A 16,790-nucleotide genomic window follows, 5' to 3' on the forward strand; every position below is an offset into this window, starting at 1 on the left:
TCCATGTAAACTGAATGCCATTTTGTCTTATTTCCTGCAGTGAGATGAATACTGACACGCGGATTGCAAATGTCAGAATTGTATTGGATACTAAAGCTGAACTAAACAGATACTGCTGCATTCAGATTTTTTTAAGTGTCTGCCCTGGGTATTAAAAAATTCTTCTACTGTCATGATAACATTTGCTTAAGCAATGCCTGCCAGAGAGGAATATACCTCAGAGTCCTCTTTTCCTTAAGGGCCTAGATTTCAACTCAAACTGAAAGCAATCTTCTGTCCTCAAATTACTAGTTAGTAATGAGTCTCACCATATCCCAGTCCTCCAGGGAAAAAACACATGCTGCTTTTTTGTTCTGTTTTGACAGCTTTGATTGGTCTTATAATGGTTTCTAATTAGACACATTGCAATAATGTTTTTGTTACTGTAAATCATAGTGTTAATACTTGGGTTACCTGCCTTTTGTATAATGACTTCCAAGTCATTGTATTTGTCTGAGGGTTAAGGCAAGAAATGCCCTCCTCCCACCACCGAGACATTCCTTCATTCTGTCGAGACAGCTGTAGGCAAGTTAAGGTAAATTACAGTGTCCTGAACTTGAGGAAAAGTAATGTGCCTGCATCTCTTCAGGAAGCACAGATTTTACTCACCCCAGTATTCGTAGCGTGGGCAGTCCAGGCTCAGTGATTCTCATATGGAAGCATCTAGCACGGACAGCAGGTCAATCAGCTGCGGCAAACTCGGAGTAGAGACCTCTGCCTCCAAGAGCTGGGAGACTTGAAGATTCAGGGCCATCCATTTTAAGGCTGAAATTATTGCAGGAGCACAACAGAAGACAGGTATGGAATAGCTGCCTACACGTATTCATAAAATCTTAATATACCAAGTAGAACTACTTAAATGCTTCTAAGATTTGATCCAAAGTTTCCTACTGGCTTCACATGGGTGTTTTAGGACACCCATAGCTCCAGTGTACATTTGATCTTCTCATACAAATTACATGTGGCAGCCTGTACTGACGTGATGAGTTTCCAGTTGTTTTCTGTGTGCTTTTTACTAGAAAATAACTGCTGAAACCCTTGCTTCTAGAATTTCCTAAGGCACTGGCTATACAGTAGGTTTTTTGTCAGATAGATGGTGTGCAGTGGAGGTGATGCTCCAGGGCTCTGATCCCTAACTCGCTGAAAATAAAGGGAGTCTTTTTGTTGACTTATGTGGGTGTGGATGATTGCTGGTGCCACTCTTAAGTCTGTGGTAGAACTCAGAGATGGCAGAGATGAGATGATCAAAGTTCCTCTGCAGAATATGTAAGAGTAGCAGAAGTAGCAGAAAAACAAAGATTACCATAAAATCCCACAGCAAAGTCCTCAACAGGCTTTTTCAGCAGTGCTGTGGTCTTATACTCTGGCAAAATACTATACTGCAAATACTGCATGGTACAGCGTGCCTCAAATGTTGGGTTTGAATGGGGTAGTTGCCCTTAGGTATTACAACCTTAGAGGTAATTACTCCTTCAGGTAATTGATATTTAATGATATATTAATGCAAACTAAATCTTTGTGTTCTGCTCTGGAATAGCTTAGGAAGTAAGTGGGAGAAGATAGATGGTTCCCTGATACTGGTTTGGGTTTTGATTTCAGTCCACACAAGGCTTCCAATGACTTTGACTAAATTATCTGATACTTTTTGGCCCCCAGCTTGAGGCTTTCAGTATTACTGGGAAAGACACAAATAATGGTCTTCACAGGGTATCATCATTCTGCTTGCATATACACAGGTCTGAACTAACAGCATCAGTTTTCATGTAAGCAGACTTGCTCTTGAGTTACAGTAACCAAAAGCAAATGAGATCTTAGCCTTTAGTGTCTCCATGCTGCATTTTTAATGGAAAATATCATCTGTTTAAATGCAGACATAAACAACTTTTCTCAAGCCTGCCTGACATTTAATGTGTAACTCAGAAGGTTCCTCTGATCTAAAAAAGGCTGGCAGATGGAGAAACAGCAGGTGGAACCTCAGATGAGACAGCCAGGCGGTAACAAACAGGGTAGGAAACTAGGTCAGATGAGATTCCTTCCATGTTGGAAGAAATGCTTTGAAAATGCTTCCTCCAGTGGAGGCATAAAAGTGGGTTTTCAGCATTTTCCGTCAATATTTGTATCTCTGAATAGGTCAGAGTCTGTCAGCATCTGATACATCTGTAGGGCATATTTCTGTGGAAAAGGTGAACGCCCGAGATTTACAAGTGTGCTTATTTCAGCTGCAGCATAGATCTCTCTACAAGAGGCCAGGGCACCCATGCATTTCTGATGATTAACTTGAGATTTAACAAGGAGAATGTTACTACGAAAAGCCAGTTGCTGGGATACCTCGACTTCTTTTCTTTTTCTCTCTACTTACCACTCTCCCATTTGTTTGTTTCTTTCCACTCACCTGCTAAATTTTCAGAGGGTTAGATCTTATCCTGTCCCCATTGCCGAGTGTCCACTTATTGCAAAATCTTATTCCAGCCATTGCGTCTGGTACATTGTGATGAGGCTGCAAGTGCATGCCTGGAGAGCTGGGGTTCAGTCTTTGACCCTCCCTTTAAAAAGAGGAAAGACCACAGCTCATGTCCTCCTTGGGATATTCCCATCACTACTGTATCCAAAGACATGGCAAGGTAGAGGCACTGCCCAAAAGCAGTGAGGCAGAGAGGCATGGTGGCTGTTGAAGGAAGGTAAAGGAGGAGGTTGGACAAGCAAAATAGGCAGGAGAGCCTTGCTGAGAATTGGCTGGCATTCATTCTGCCTCCCTCCCCTGGGCAGTGCTTTTGGTGTCAGAGGCTAATGGTTGAAAATAGCCTGTGGTTTTACAATTTTTCCAGGGACAGGCACCTCAACGAGCCGGGTAAATTCAGAACAGGGCTGCTTTGCTCTCCGTGAGGTAGAATTCCCATGCTGTTTGAGGAGACCTGGCTTTTTATGTTGAATTCCCTTTTCTATTTTTCTGCCACCTGAAGTCCTCTGTACCAAGAAAATAAAAGCAATTAATTGAGTGTTCTAGATTAATCAACATAAACTATGAAAGCTGATTTTATCAGTCTCCTGCATAGAAAAGGGAATTGTGCAATGCCCATAGGACTGTTATCCTCTGTTGTTTGATCAGGAGTTTTATTCATGTGAATTTCAGTTGTAAAATTCCATGAAGCCTTGCAAAAATAACAAAGATGGTCATCTAATGTTAGCATTTGGTAAGATAGCATCCTGCTGAATTGGTTATATTGCCCACTTCCCCAAACCAGAAAAATCTTACAAGGAGCAGCCTTAGCAAGAAGACAAGGCAGTGTTGTTGAGTAAAAGTGGACAAACGTGTTAATAGTGAAAATGTAAAGGACAATAATCTACAAATGCTAATTAATAAGGCCAAAAAGAAATGAAATCTGTTGTCTCGGTCCACTAAGTGGCAACTTTCATCGGTGAAGAAAGGTGATGGCAGCTTCCACGAAACCCTTGAAACAAAACTCCTCCTATTTATTCAGCTCTATCACTCCAAAATCAAGTTCCCTCCTGGTGCAGATTTGCAGCAAGAGAGTGATTGAATAATTGGATGTTCTTAGGTGTGAAATAAATGGAAGTGAATTCAAAGCCTTCAATTTTCTTTTTCATTCTCAGTTTTTTGAAAGCTCAACCAATTCAAATATGATGATAATTCCAGTCTGTAATAGTCTGTGTGAAAGGCAGTTGCTGCGCACTAAAGGGACAGATCTCCTGTATTACCGCATTTCATGGACAGGTGAGTGTTTCCTGCCATTAGGAGTTCTTCAATGCCTGCATGTTTATAATCTAGGTTTGCTGTTGACTGTACCTGATAGAGACCTGCTATTTGGAAAATGCTTGAAGAAAGGAGATTTTTTTTCAGATTTCATATACATTTTACAATATGTTTGAAACATGATTTTACACATCCTTATGATGATACCATCCTGGATCACGTTGGACACATAGAAGTATACATATATATGTATTTTTTAATGGGTACTGTGTGTGTGTGCACCCATATGGGTAAGTATGTATGGGCATCACTGTTAAGCACTATAAAGTACTACAATTTTAATAATGGTCTTTGCTGTGGGGAGGGATTATCCCAAATTCAAGGAATGCATTTTTAAGGCATTTAATATAAGTATTAGGTAACATACTTGAAAGCTTCCAAATTCTAGCCTCACAACTAACATAACAGGCCAAATCTGTATTAGCAAAGTTTTGCAGGTGTAACCACATAACTCTAGAAATCCAGATGTGGCTTATCTTAGCAATGTTACCGACATTGTTTGGTCCCTTACAGTGAAATATGCTGTATTAATAAAGATGCACTGTTGCTGCTATACTGGACTAGGTGTTCTTGATGATACAGCTACATCAGTGGAGAATTGCATTTATTCTCACCGGTGTTGTGTTTAGTGCTCTTTCAGGGGCTGAAGCGCTTGTCATGGTGCCAGTTCCACTTGACTGAGTGTGATAATAAAAGCATCCTACCCAGAAACCCTGGCATTGCCTAGTTACACAATGGATTTCTTGGCAAACCTTTATTATGTGGGATTGGCCTTCTGCTCCTAGGAACAGCGTGGTTTTTTGGAACCCCTGACTGCCAGTGGGACGTGGGCTCTGATGTGACCGTGAACAAGCTCTTCATGTAAACCATCATGTTAAAGCAGGGTAGTCTCTCTCTCTCACATGAAGACGTAAGCTATGCTGCTTAAATAAAAGGAATTATCCTGAGCTTGAATATACAGCCAAATAGATGAGTGTTAGCAGAGCAGCTCTGACCCAGAGCTGCTTGATGGCAAGGCAGCTCTAGGAGGATGTTAGCTGGCTAATGCAAGTCAGTCTAGAGGAAATGAAAGCAAAAGCACACACTCCCTCAGGAGGGTGGGTAGATCTGAAGGAAGAAAATTGGTGGTGAGAGGAGTGCACTTTGGGGAAAAACAGCATTTAACATGCTGATAAATTGCCCATCTGTTTTCTCTATTTAATCACTTTGTCTTGTCTTGCATGTTACAAGGTTGCTGGAGAAAAGCATTGCCTATTCCGTGACTGTTCACTCCCTAGTACAACGGACCCCAAATATTACTGAAATGTAAGTGAAGTGTGAGGATAATACTGTAAACTGGAGGTTCAGAAGTCAAGTATGTTGCCTCTGGAGACCCTTTTGAAATCCACAGGAGAACGGTACAGGTGGTGTTGGAGCAGAGTTCAGTTCTCAGCCCCTGCGGGCTACTTCAACTCTTCGTAAACTGTTGCCTGGGTTCCTGCTAGCCTTCTCATTACACAAAACACAGGTGCTGCCATGGAAAATAAAGTTTGAATTTACTCAAGCAAATAATTTTGGCATTGTTTAAAATGATGTACTTGTGCCTGCCCAGCTCCCACTGCTGAGTGTCTGAACCAGCTCTACCTCCACCTGGCTGACAGGGATGTAATTTTCAGAGAAGATGCTGACTTAAAAGTGAGATTTATCTCATCACAGAAACTGGGAAGGAAAGGAAGAAGAGTGTGTGGCTGCACTTTTGCAAAAAGCAGATGCTTTCTGGAGGTTAAGTGGGAAGTATTGCTTTGCTGTTTCTTCAGTACCTGCAGAAGCAGTGCACTCAATGTAGGGCTGTGCCTTCTGGTCTTGTGTCTGTGATGGGCATGAAGGGTTGCCATTAGACAATTAAATCCATGGGCAAGTGCAGATCGTACAACACTGTAGCACAGCAAGGGCATCCCTTGGTAATATAAGCTACAGAGGCAGGCTTTAATTCAAATTCTGCTAATTGCTTATGGTGTTGTGGTAGGAAAGTCATCCCAGCTGAATTTATGACCCCAACTGTAAAACAGAAATAGCTGTACTTGTAAAGTGCTCACCGATCTCAGAGGTGTTATTACAGCTAATTCTGAAGCTAATCTGATGCCCTTGACTAATGTGGACGTAATATGACAGAAGAAGATAAAGAACTGGAAATTAATTTGTAGATGGTTGCCACAGTCTGGCGTTTCTTTTCCTCTGCCTTCTCCTGTCACACGTTTTTATGTCTCTTACCAGGGCTGAATGGCTATCTTGACTTTACGAAACACAGCACAAGATCAAGACAACTGAGCTGGAAAGCGTAAAAGAAAGAGATTGCAGGCTCTCCTGTGTCATGCAGGTATTACTGCTGAAGTATCCAAGCCATACTGTTTATAGAAGGCTGACTTTTAAAAAAAGGAAACATTACTAAAAGAGGTTTTTTAATATCCCATTTATCATTCTACTGGTGGAAAAGACCAACAGCAGGTCTTTTCCTCCAACTTTTTAATTTAAGCTGAACGCAAAGAATGGGTTCAGTTAGATGTAAAATGCAAAAAAAATCTCTAGTTGTCTTATGAATGGTTCACCTGGATATCATTAATTTGCACAACATCAGTTTGCAGCTGAAGTATCTGAAGATTAATGTGTGTCCATCTTCCCTGGCCTGGGGTCATGCCCCAGCCACATGCTGACCCCAAGACCCAGATCCCTACTGCAATGGTGCCTGGGCTGGAGAAGAGCTGTGACTTGCTCTGATCAGCTCTAGGCTTGTTCATTGGGGCAGCAAGACTAGAACTTAACTACAGTTTGAGCTCTGGTACTGTTGTCCCCAAGTGTTAAGAGTTGGAGTGCATCCTTCCTAGTCATTTCTTTACCTCTGGGATCTGGAAAGAATTTCACTCACAAACAAGAATAGTTCTGACACTGTTCCCAAAACACTCTTGCCAAAGAATAGTCTCTTTTAACTTTTGTCCTTGTCTTTCTGCTGATCTTATAGCGTTCAGTTACAAAGCCAAAGATGTGTTGACTGTCAGGTCATAACCTTGCACATCCCTAATTCCCAGTGGAATCTCTTTAGAGACATGACGTACAAAAAGTGCAGGGTCAGGACAATTGGACATGTGCTGATGTAAAAAAAAAATCTCCTTTTGTTTTTCTCTTCCATTTATGTTATTTCCAAACTAAATGGTTATTAACATGTTCATTTTTGTGGGTATATTACTAGATGATAAGTAGGTAGCTTGGCCATCTGAAGGGAAATAGAGCAACAGAGCTAGAGAATGGAAACCAGCATTGTGGTGGCTTCTCCATAATTATCTTTCTGTATCAGTGATTCTAGCTACATGTCACAGTGTAGTGAGTTTGGGTTTGCAGAGCTATAGAGGGAACCTTAGAATAAGTGGTCCAGGTGAGAACAGGCATTGGAGAAGCAAAATCCATTTTTAACTATAGGGACAATTAAAAGTCAGGCAGATTTCAGAGTCCAGATTTAATTAATCTGCTCATTGCAATCCAAGTAATTTATTTTCATGGTTATCAATCTGATTTCCTTCTCCAGAAAGGAGACTGGTGTCACTTTGCTGTTGCTTTTGAATCCTACTTTGCATAGTACATTGCTATTAAAAAATCCTAAAAGAAGTCATTTCCTCCTCCTGCCACTGAGAGCATCCGGGCTTCAGATTTCTGCTTCTGTCTTTGCTGATGCATATCAGATTTTCCATCTCCAAAAGTAACTTGCTACGATTTTTGTGGGCGTGCAAGACTTTACCTATCACTTGAGAAAAGCTTGCTGAAGCGCAGAGGGACCTATCACTTTCTTGTTGGCATTCACCCAGGTTCACACAGCGGTGTACTTCCACTGCCATTTTAATGGTATTGTTCGTAAGAAAAATCAGTATTTGTGACTGTCATTGGCCAGCTCGCTGGTGTCATTTCTGTGTTTTCTGATGAGATTCTAAATTCTCTGGACAGGTCTGCAGCCTGTTTCAGATCTCACTTTCACAGTAGTTACATATCCATGAAATCCCAGGTGCTTCAGTTATTATTCATTGTCTGTGTTAGGAGAGCATCCTCAGGCCCTAGACACAGTTGGGCCAGGAGCTTTAAAATAATAAGGTTGAAGAAACAAACCTGACAAAGAATGTAAATGGATTAGCTGCTATTTACAAAGCTGAAAGGGAAATGAGGTTTTGGTGACTTTTTAGAACATCTGGCATATCCACAATGCCATGCAAATAAACAACAACGTTGCAAGGAAGGGCTGTGAAATACTTTTGTTTTAAATGCCATGAGTCCCCCATTTGCCACAAATTACATACGCTTGGGGGTGAGGGAGATGATTGTTTCTGAGCATCAATTGGGAAAAAACCTAGATTGTAGACTGACCTACTGGGGATCAAGTACTGACCCTCCGATGCAATGTTCTTGCGTTTTCTAATGAAAGAGTGGGTAAACTGTAGAGTACCGTTGGTGACTGAGCATCAAGTAGCAGCATAAGCCAGCACTCAGCATGCTCCTCGCTTTGTTAGGATGTCACCGCAAGGTCAGGGCCAAGTGTTTCCCCTCCTAGGCTGTGCAGTCACACCTTACTTCTTGAACACAGGAACAAGAGTGCTCTGTCGGGTATCTCTGCTTCTCTGCTGAAGTGGTGCTGTTGGAAAACATAGTCTCACCCCCGTGCCACAGATACCAAGCAGAGATGCAAGGCGGAGGGTCCCCGTTGGCGTGGGGGGCCTCATGTGAGGACCAGTAATCTCATCCCCTGTTAGCACAAGCCTTTCTACACCCGGGGTATGAGCACTAACTATCATCTGTGTTTAATTATAAACTACCCCGATAATCAGACTGGCTTTAAAGACTTGCCTGTTGCTTTTGATAGTTAATTAGAAGTTTGTCTCTGTAGTGGCTTGAGAATAGGGCAGAAAACTCTGCGCTAATACCAGGCTATCACTATTAGCTCTCTGTGAGTGAAGTACTGAAAATTAGTGTGGCTCTACTGGTCCCAGATAAACAACAGGTCAACCCTTGAAAATGAAAGAGCTGGGGAAATACTGCATTTTACAATACAGTTTAAGTTTATAAAGCTGGAAGGTTTCAAAACAGAAAGAAAATCCACACTTGTATTTCCGAAACCATTTTGCAACTTAGGTTTTTTTCAGCTAAATGAGATTTTGCCAAAATTCACTCTATCCCGTGAAGGATTTAAATTTGGATGGAATTTTGTAAGATTTTTCATATGACTTCTAGCACCACATACTCTAGTAAGATCTTTCCAGTATTTCTACCTTGCAGTAAGAAACTGTCTTAAAACTGTCTGTGTTACTATCTGGATAGAAATATCCTAGGCCTATCCTCCCCCCCCAGCAAATTCTGGTCTGTAGATTTACCATTGCTATTATTTTAGATGAATGACACCCTCAAATTCTGAGACTAACCTTGTTGCGGGGTATCTTGAAAACTGTCACCACCTTTCAGGGCCATGTCTGAATATACTTTAAAAACCCTACCAGGAATGTTATTTGTATGTCATCATTTACATACTGGTTTTGACCAGGTTCTTAAAAAGGACTTAAAGAAAACCACCTCTCAGCTGATTTGTAGCATCAATATGCCTGTTTTTTCTTTTCTTAAACACTATTTGCCATTCAGGCCATCAGACAAGCAGCTGAGGAGCAGGCAATCTGTTTAGATTTCAGATTTTTTGAACAAATGATTCACCAAATGATAGCGTACTGTTTCTATTTCAGTTAATCTAGTGACAAAAAGGTATAAAATTAATTCCAAGTCAGGCTCTCAGTGCAGGCAAGGCAGCACGTCTGAATCGCAGTGCCTGCTCATCCCTGCCTCAGCTCTGCTTCTCCTGCTCCCCATTTTCTCCTTTCTTTGCCATGTGTGTGTATGCAGCCTGAAGCATCCTGCACAGCCGACAAGCCTCATGAAGCCTGGGGAGTTTCCAGGTCAAGGCTTTAGGTCATTTGCTGCTGAACACACAGAAATACAAATATCGGCGCTACAAACAGGTGCAACCTTTTGTCCGAGTAAGTTTCCAGGAAGTCAGAGTTCCTGTGCTACCACCTAAAACACTTCACCTGTGTATTTAAATAGCAGCTTTTTGTGGATACTTTTAAAAATCTGACCTCATAAATTTCTAGCTCTAGAGATGTCTGGACACAAGCCAGTGTGATGGAGATGACTAGTAAGATTTTCTTGGTTTGCCCTTTTATTTGGGAGGACGTTCTTGTCTTTGCAGCCTGCCCAGTACTTATGGGTAGTCACACAACAGAGACTCCTCTTGATTTTTAAATTATTATTGTTTAGAAGTCAGGATCCTTTTGCGCTTGTAGTCTGTAACTCAGATGGAAAACAACATCTGCTACAATGAAAGAAAACAGTGTTTAAGCAGCATTAAAAACACTCATTTAACTCTGTACCAAATATAGCTCATTTCATATTAGTGAATTCATATTTCTTGCATCAGCTTTTGACTTTCAGCGAGCCTCTTCCACGTCACACTCACATTGGACTACCTCAACGCTCATTTTAAACGAGACACAGGGTGTGGGGCTGATTTTGGTTTTGAATCTGAGTTCTTAATTTCTTCTTTCAGCAAGGAGAAAAACCATTGGCAAGTCCCCAAGGAAAGGCGGGGGGGGGGGAAGCCAGTTCTTCCTCCTCCAATCTCAGGAAAAAATAGTGTAGAAATGCCCAGCAAGGCAATTCTTCCAGTCTGTCCTTTTCACATGAGAAGCCTCCTTTCTTTTTTCATCCCCATTCACACACTCCCACTTTCTCTTCTTACCCACCCTGGAGCAAAAGGCAATCTCAGGTGTTTGAGGAAATGCCAGCATTCACTGATACTTCGCAGCATCCAGCTGTGGCTTCTAGGAAATGACTTTTAGATTTTGCACTGACTGCCTGAAGGCTGGGACAAAGGACACATGCAGAGGGGATGGTAGTGAAGCTGAGCAAGCAGAACAGAAATGCAAAATAGAGGTGTAATGTGAAGGAGGGGAGAGCAGAGACAGAGGGATAGCTTCTTCTGTCCTTAGTTGTTGGTAGGCCTGCTCTGTGTGCTTGAAAATCTGGACCTTCCATCTCAGAAGGACTATGGTCACTACCATATTTAGACAGAGAAAAACAGGTGGCTGCTTGATGGCAATAACATTAGCAAAACCAGGCTGGACTCAAGCTGATGACTCAGTGTAAGATAGCATACTGTAATTATGCCATGCCATTCATTTCTAATCCACCTGCTGCTGCTTGTTTATTTGTTTAATATTTCTTCACTTGTACATTGCACCACCCTTCTCCATCCTTTGCCAAAATTATATTGCTAATGCTTAACTGCATGTGGCACTCCTGCAGTGCAGTGCTCAGCGCTGGGTTATTTTGTGCAGTGCTGTAGTGAAACAGCAAGTGAGAAAATTGAAGCCTAGAAAAGCAGTAATTTATTACAGTAGAAATGAGCGCTGAATGAGTCACACTGCTGACAGATTCTGACATGGAACCAATCTATTAGAGGTTTGCCTGTCTGCAAGTTTTTTCTCCCTCTCTGCTCCAGATGTGCTCTTCTTAAAGGCTGCACAGACAAATATTTCCTCGCTTGGAACTTTCTGTCTGTTGTTACCTACAAAAGCTTTTGAAAAAAGACCCTAAACCTGTGTCCTAGGTTCAGCTGGGATAGAGTTAATTTTTACAGGAACCTGGGAGGTGGGGGGCATAGCCGGGGCAGCTGACCTGAACTGGCCAAGGAGCTATTCCATACCGTGTGACATCATGCTCAGTATATAAATGGGGAACAGGCCGGGGGGTGGTCTCTACTTTTCGGTGGGGGAAGTGGCGGAGCGTCGGGTCCCGGGTGGTGAGCAGTTGCACTGTGCATCACTCTTTTTGTATACTCGTTCATTAGTACCGTTGTTGTTGTTGCAATTTCTTTGTGTTGTTCCAGTAAACTGCCTTTATCTCAACCCTCCAGGTTCCAGGTTTGGGTTTTTTTTCTTTTCTCTCCTCCGTCTTCCCCCTATCCCACCGGAGGGGGGCGGGAGGAGTGAGCGAGCGGCCGCGTGGTCCTTTGTTACCGGCTGGGCTGAAACCACGACAGTCCTTTTTGGCGCCCAACGTGGGGCACGAAGGGTTGAGATAACGACAGATCTGGCCAGAGCGTGTTGAAACAAATTTGTCATACGCATTTCTTATACTAGATAAATAGATGTTAGTCACAATGTTGATTCAGTTGTTTACGTAGTGGCGTTTTGTAAGCTCTTATATGCTCTATGTATTGCCTGTAGTTGCGTATCTCATTCTCTGGGAGAGTGATTGGGATTATCATTTTGCTGTACTGGGCAATGTCGACTTGTGAAATGATTACATCACTGGTCATGAGGTTAAGCTGGTATCTGTATGAGGCAGTGATATCATTTCCATACTTTGGGCACCTTCTGTCGGATTTTATTGGTAATTACACCCAACCCATGGGGAAGTTAGGGGGGGATACTTCCCCCGGTCCATTTGCCTCCCTTTTCTCCTTCCGACTAATTACAACAGCTTTCGAGAATTTTGAATATCCTTGGGATGCGCAAGCCAGTGTGCTGTTAGTGCTATGCCTCCTGAATATGTTTCAGGTCTTGTCTAGGGCTACAAAAAGGCTCTTTAAGAGTACCACCCAGAGATCTGTCCCAAAGCTGGATATTCATGGGTGGCACGGTATGTGGGAGGATGTGGGCAGGTATCTAGAGAACTTCTCACCTCCAGTGACTTGGAAGTTCACTCCCGAACAACTACAGAACCCTCATGAAGTGGTAGAATATTTGAAAGAAAAATGCTGTGGCTATTCCAAAGACATACAACTTGCTGCACTGTGCTGGGCCCTGGCCAGTATCTACCAAACCCTGCTTGATATTATGCAGCACCCTCAGGGGGAAAAGGGGGAAAAGATGGAAAACAGGACAACATGCACCGTGGCTACCCCCACCCCGACAACAAGCACCGTGGCTGCCCCTACCCTGGTGACAGATACTGCAGCTAAACCAGAGAACCAACCTGTGCCAGTATCAGTCGCCCCTGTACAGAAAAAGAAACACACAAAGAAATCAGTTCGCTCAGTGAGAGATGAAGATGAACCAGGGTCATCACGAGAACAGGAGGAAGAGGCAGAACCTGAAATAATTACCCGATCTGTATCCCTGAGTGAGTTGTGTGACATGCGAAAAGATTTTAGCCGCCACCCAGGTGAGCACATTGTTACCTGGCTGCTCCGATGCTGGGATAATGGGGCTAGTAGTGTGGAATTAGAGGGTAAGGAAGCCAAGCAGTTGGGATCTCTGTCTAGGGAAGGGGGTATCGACAAGGCGGTTGGGAGAAAAACACAAGTCCTCAGCCTCTGGAGGCGACTTCTGTTAGGTGTAAAGGAAAGATACCCCTTCAGGGATGAAGTTACATGTCACCAAGGCAAGTGGACCACCATGGAGAGAGGTATCCAGTACCTGAGGGAATTAGCCGTGCTGGAGGTGATTTATAATGATCCAGAAAATGCGCAGTCACCCACAGATCCAGATGAAGTCCAATGCACACAACCGATGTGGCGGAAGTTTCTACGAAGTGCACCACCAACCTATGCCAACTCATTGGCAGTAATGTCCTGGAAAGAAGGCTGTGGACAAACGGTGGATGAATTGGCTGTCCAACTCCGGCAATACAAAGAAAGTCTCTCTTCCTCCCTACGGGCCTGTGTCTCAGCTGTAGAGGAATTGTCCTGAGAGTTCCAGCAATTCAAAGTGGATATGTCCTCCTCCTCACCTGTACAGGCCCGCATTGCAGTTATTGGGAGTAAGCGTTCCTCTGCCCAAGAGAGAGAAGAGAGAAAGTACACACGACGGGCTAACCTGTGGTTTTACCTGCGTGACCATGGAGAGGACATGAGGAAGTGGGATGGAAAACCTACCTCAGTCTTGGATGCACGGGTACAGGAGTTGCGAGAAAAAGCAACCAGAAAAGAGAATTCTTCTTGGAAAACTGCTGCTCCAGTTTCCCGTGAGCAGTCCCCCGGGCGCAGTAGATGGGCTGATCTCATTTCTGATCCTCTTGAAGGGACTTCTGATTCACGTGTGCAAAAAGTGGGTAACAGATATTCTAACCAGGATTAGAGGGGCCCTGCCTCCAGCCAGGTGGAGGAGAGGGACAACCGAGTCTACTGGACAGTGTGGATTCGATGGCCTGGCACGTCAGACCCACAGGAATATAAGGCTCTAGTAGACACTGGTGCACAATGTACCCTAATGCCATCAAGTTATAAAGGGGCAGAACCCATCTGTATCTCTGGTGTGACAGGGTGATCCCAAGAGCTAACCGTATTGGAAGCTGAAATGAGTCTAACCGGGAATGAGTGGCATAAACACCCCATTGCAACTGGCCCAGAGGCCCCGTACATCCTTGGTATAGATTATCTCAGGATGGGGTATTTCAAGGACCCAAAAGGGTACCGTTGGGCCTTTGGTATAGCTGCATTGGAGACAGAGGAGATTGAACAGCTGTCTACCCTGCCTGGTCTCTCCCAAGACCCTTCGGTTGTGGGGTTGCTGAAGGTTGAAGAACAACAGGTGCCAATTGCTACCACGACGGTGCACCGGTGGCAATATCGCACCAACCGAGACTCCCTGATCCCCATCCATAAGCTGATTTGCCAATTGGAGAGCCAAGGAGTGATCAGCAAGACTCACTCACCCTTTAGTAGTCCCATATGGCCCATGCGGAAATCTAATCAGGAATGGAGACTAACAGTAGATTATCGTGGGCTGAATGAAGTCACGCCACCGCTGAGCGCTGCTGCGCCAGATATGTTAGAGCTTCAGTATGAAATGGAGTCAAAGGCAGCTAAGTGGTATGCCACAATTGACATTGCTAATGCATTTTTCTCCATTCCTTTGGCAGTGGAGTGCAGGCCACAGTTTGCTTTCACTTGGAGGGGTGTCCAGTACACCTGGAACCGACTGCCCCAGGGGTGGAAACACAGCCCCACCATTTGCCATGGACTGATCCAGACTGCACTAGAAAAAGGTGAAGCTCCAGAGCACCTGCAGTACATTGATGACATCATCGTATGGGGCAACACGGCAGAAGAAGTTTTTGAGAAAGGGAAGAAAATAATCCAAATCCTTTTGAAGGCTGGTTTTGCCATAAAAGAAAGTAAGGTCAAGAGACCTGCGCAGGAAATCCAGTTCTTAGGAGTAAAATGGCAAGACGGGCGTCGTCAGATCCCTGCGGACGTGATCAACAAAATAGCAGCTATGTCCTCACCGACTAATAAAAAGGAAACACAGGCTTTCTTAGGTGTTGTGGGCTTTTGGAGAATGCATATTCCAAATTACAGTCAAATTGTAAGTCCTCTCTACCAAGTTACCCAGAAGAAGAACGATTTTAAATGGGGGCCTGAGCAACGACAAGCCTTTGAACAAATTAAGCGGGAGATTGTTCATGCAGTAGCTCTTGGGCCAGTCCGGACAGGACCAGATGTTAAAAATGTGCTCTACACTGCAGCTGGGGAGAATGGCCCTACCTGGAGCCTTTGGCAGAAAGCACCTGGAGAGACCTGAGGCCGACCCCTGGGGTTTTGGAGTCGGGGATATCGAGGATCCGAGGCTCGCTATACTCCAACTGAAAAAGAGATATTGGCAGCATATGAAGGAGTTCGAGCCGCTTCAGAAGTGGTTGGTACTGAAACACAGCTCTTCTTAGCACCCCGACTGCCAGTGCTGGGCTGGATGTTCAAAGGGAAAGTTTCCTCTACACATCACGCGACTGATGCCACGTGGAGTAAGTGGATTGCACTGATCACACAACAGGCTCGCATAGGAAACCCCAGTTGCCCAGGAATTTTAGAAGTGATCACGGACTGGCCAGAAGACAAAGATTTTGGAATGTCGCCAGAGGAGGAGGTGACACGGGCTGAAGAGGCCCCACTGTATAATAAACTGACAGAAAATGAGAGGCAATATGCCCTGTTCACTGATGGGTCCTGTCGCATCGTGGGAAAACATCGGAGGTGGAAGGCTGCTGTATGGAGTCCTACACGACTAGTTGCAGAAACTGCTGAAGGAGAAGGTGAATCGAGTCAGTTTGCGGAGGTGAAAGCCATCCAGCTAGCATTAGATATTGCTGAAAGAGAGAAGTGGCCAGTGCTCTTATCTCTATACGGACTCATGGATGGTGGCAAATGCCCTGTGGGGGTGGCTACAGCAATGGAAGAAGGGCAACTGGCAGCGCAGAGGTAAACCCATTTGGGCTGCCGCACTGTAGCAAGATACCGCTGTTCGGATAGAGAAGCTAGCTAGTGGTAAAAGTACGTCACGTAGATGCTCATGTACCCAAGAGTTGGGCTACTGAAGAACATCAAAACAACCAGCAGGCAGATCAGGCCGCCAAGATTGAAGTGTCTCAGGTGGACCTGGACTGACAACGTAGGGGTGAGCTATTTATGGCTCAGTGGGCCCACGATACCTCAGGCCATCAGGGGAGAGATGCAACATATAGATGGGCTCGAGATCGAGGGGTGGACTTGACCATGGACACTATCGCACAGGTCATCCACGAATGTGAACCATGTGCCGCAATTAAGCAAGCCAAGTGGCAAAAACCCCTGTCGCATGGGGGGCGATGGCTGAAATATAAACAGTGGGAGGCCTGGCAGATTGACTATATCACACTCCCACGAACACGCCAAGGCAAGTGCCATGTGCTTACAATGGTGGAAGCAACCACTGGATGGCTGGAAACATACCCTGTGTCCCATGCCACTGCCCAGAACACTATCCTGGGCCTTGAAGAGAAAATTTTATGGCAACACAGCACCCCAGAAAGAATTGAGTCAGACAACGGGACTCACTTCCGAAACAACCTCGTAGACACCTGGGCCAAAGAACACGGCATTGAGTGGGTATATCACATCCCTTATCACGCACCGGCCTCCGGAAAAATCGAACAATGCAAC

The 16,790-nt window shown here is 44.2% G+C and overlaps 1 long non-coding RNA gene across 2 annotated transcripts in view; it reads left to right on the top strand.

Moving 5' to 3' along the window:
- Nucleotides 1-450: 450 nt before the first annotated feature.
- LOC138685535 (uncharacterized) overlaps nucleotides 451-16,790 on the top strand; it is a 28,946-nt gene continuing 12,606 nt past the window's right edge. The window contains exons 1-3 of one of the 2 annotated variants that reach the window (XR_011324843.1): nucleotides 451-3,772; nucleotides 5,042-5,116; nucleotides 6,065-6,167. This is a non-coding gene — a long non-coding RNA (uncharacterized lncRNA). Of the gene's footprint in view, nucleotides 5,117-6,064; nucleotides 6,168-16,790 lie in introns of both variants that reach the window. The other variant, XR_011324842.1, reaches the window with a different exon arrangement.

Source organism: Haliaeetus albicilla, chromosome 1, assembly GCF_947461875.1.
Source record: "Haliaeetus albicilla chromosome 1, bHalAlb1.1, whole genome shotgun sequence".
Lineage (NCBI taxonomy): Eukaryota > Metazoa > Chordata > Aves > Accipitriformes > Accipitridae > Haliaeetus > Haliaeetus albicilla.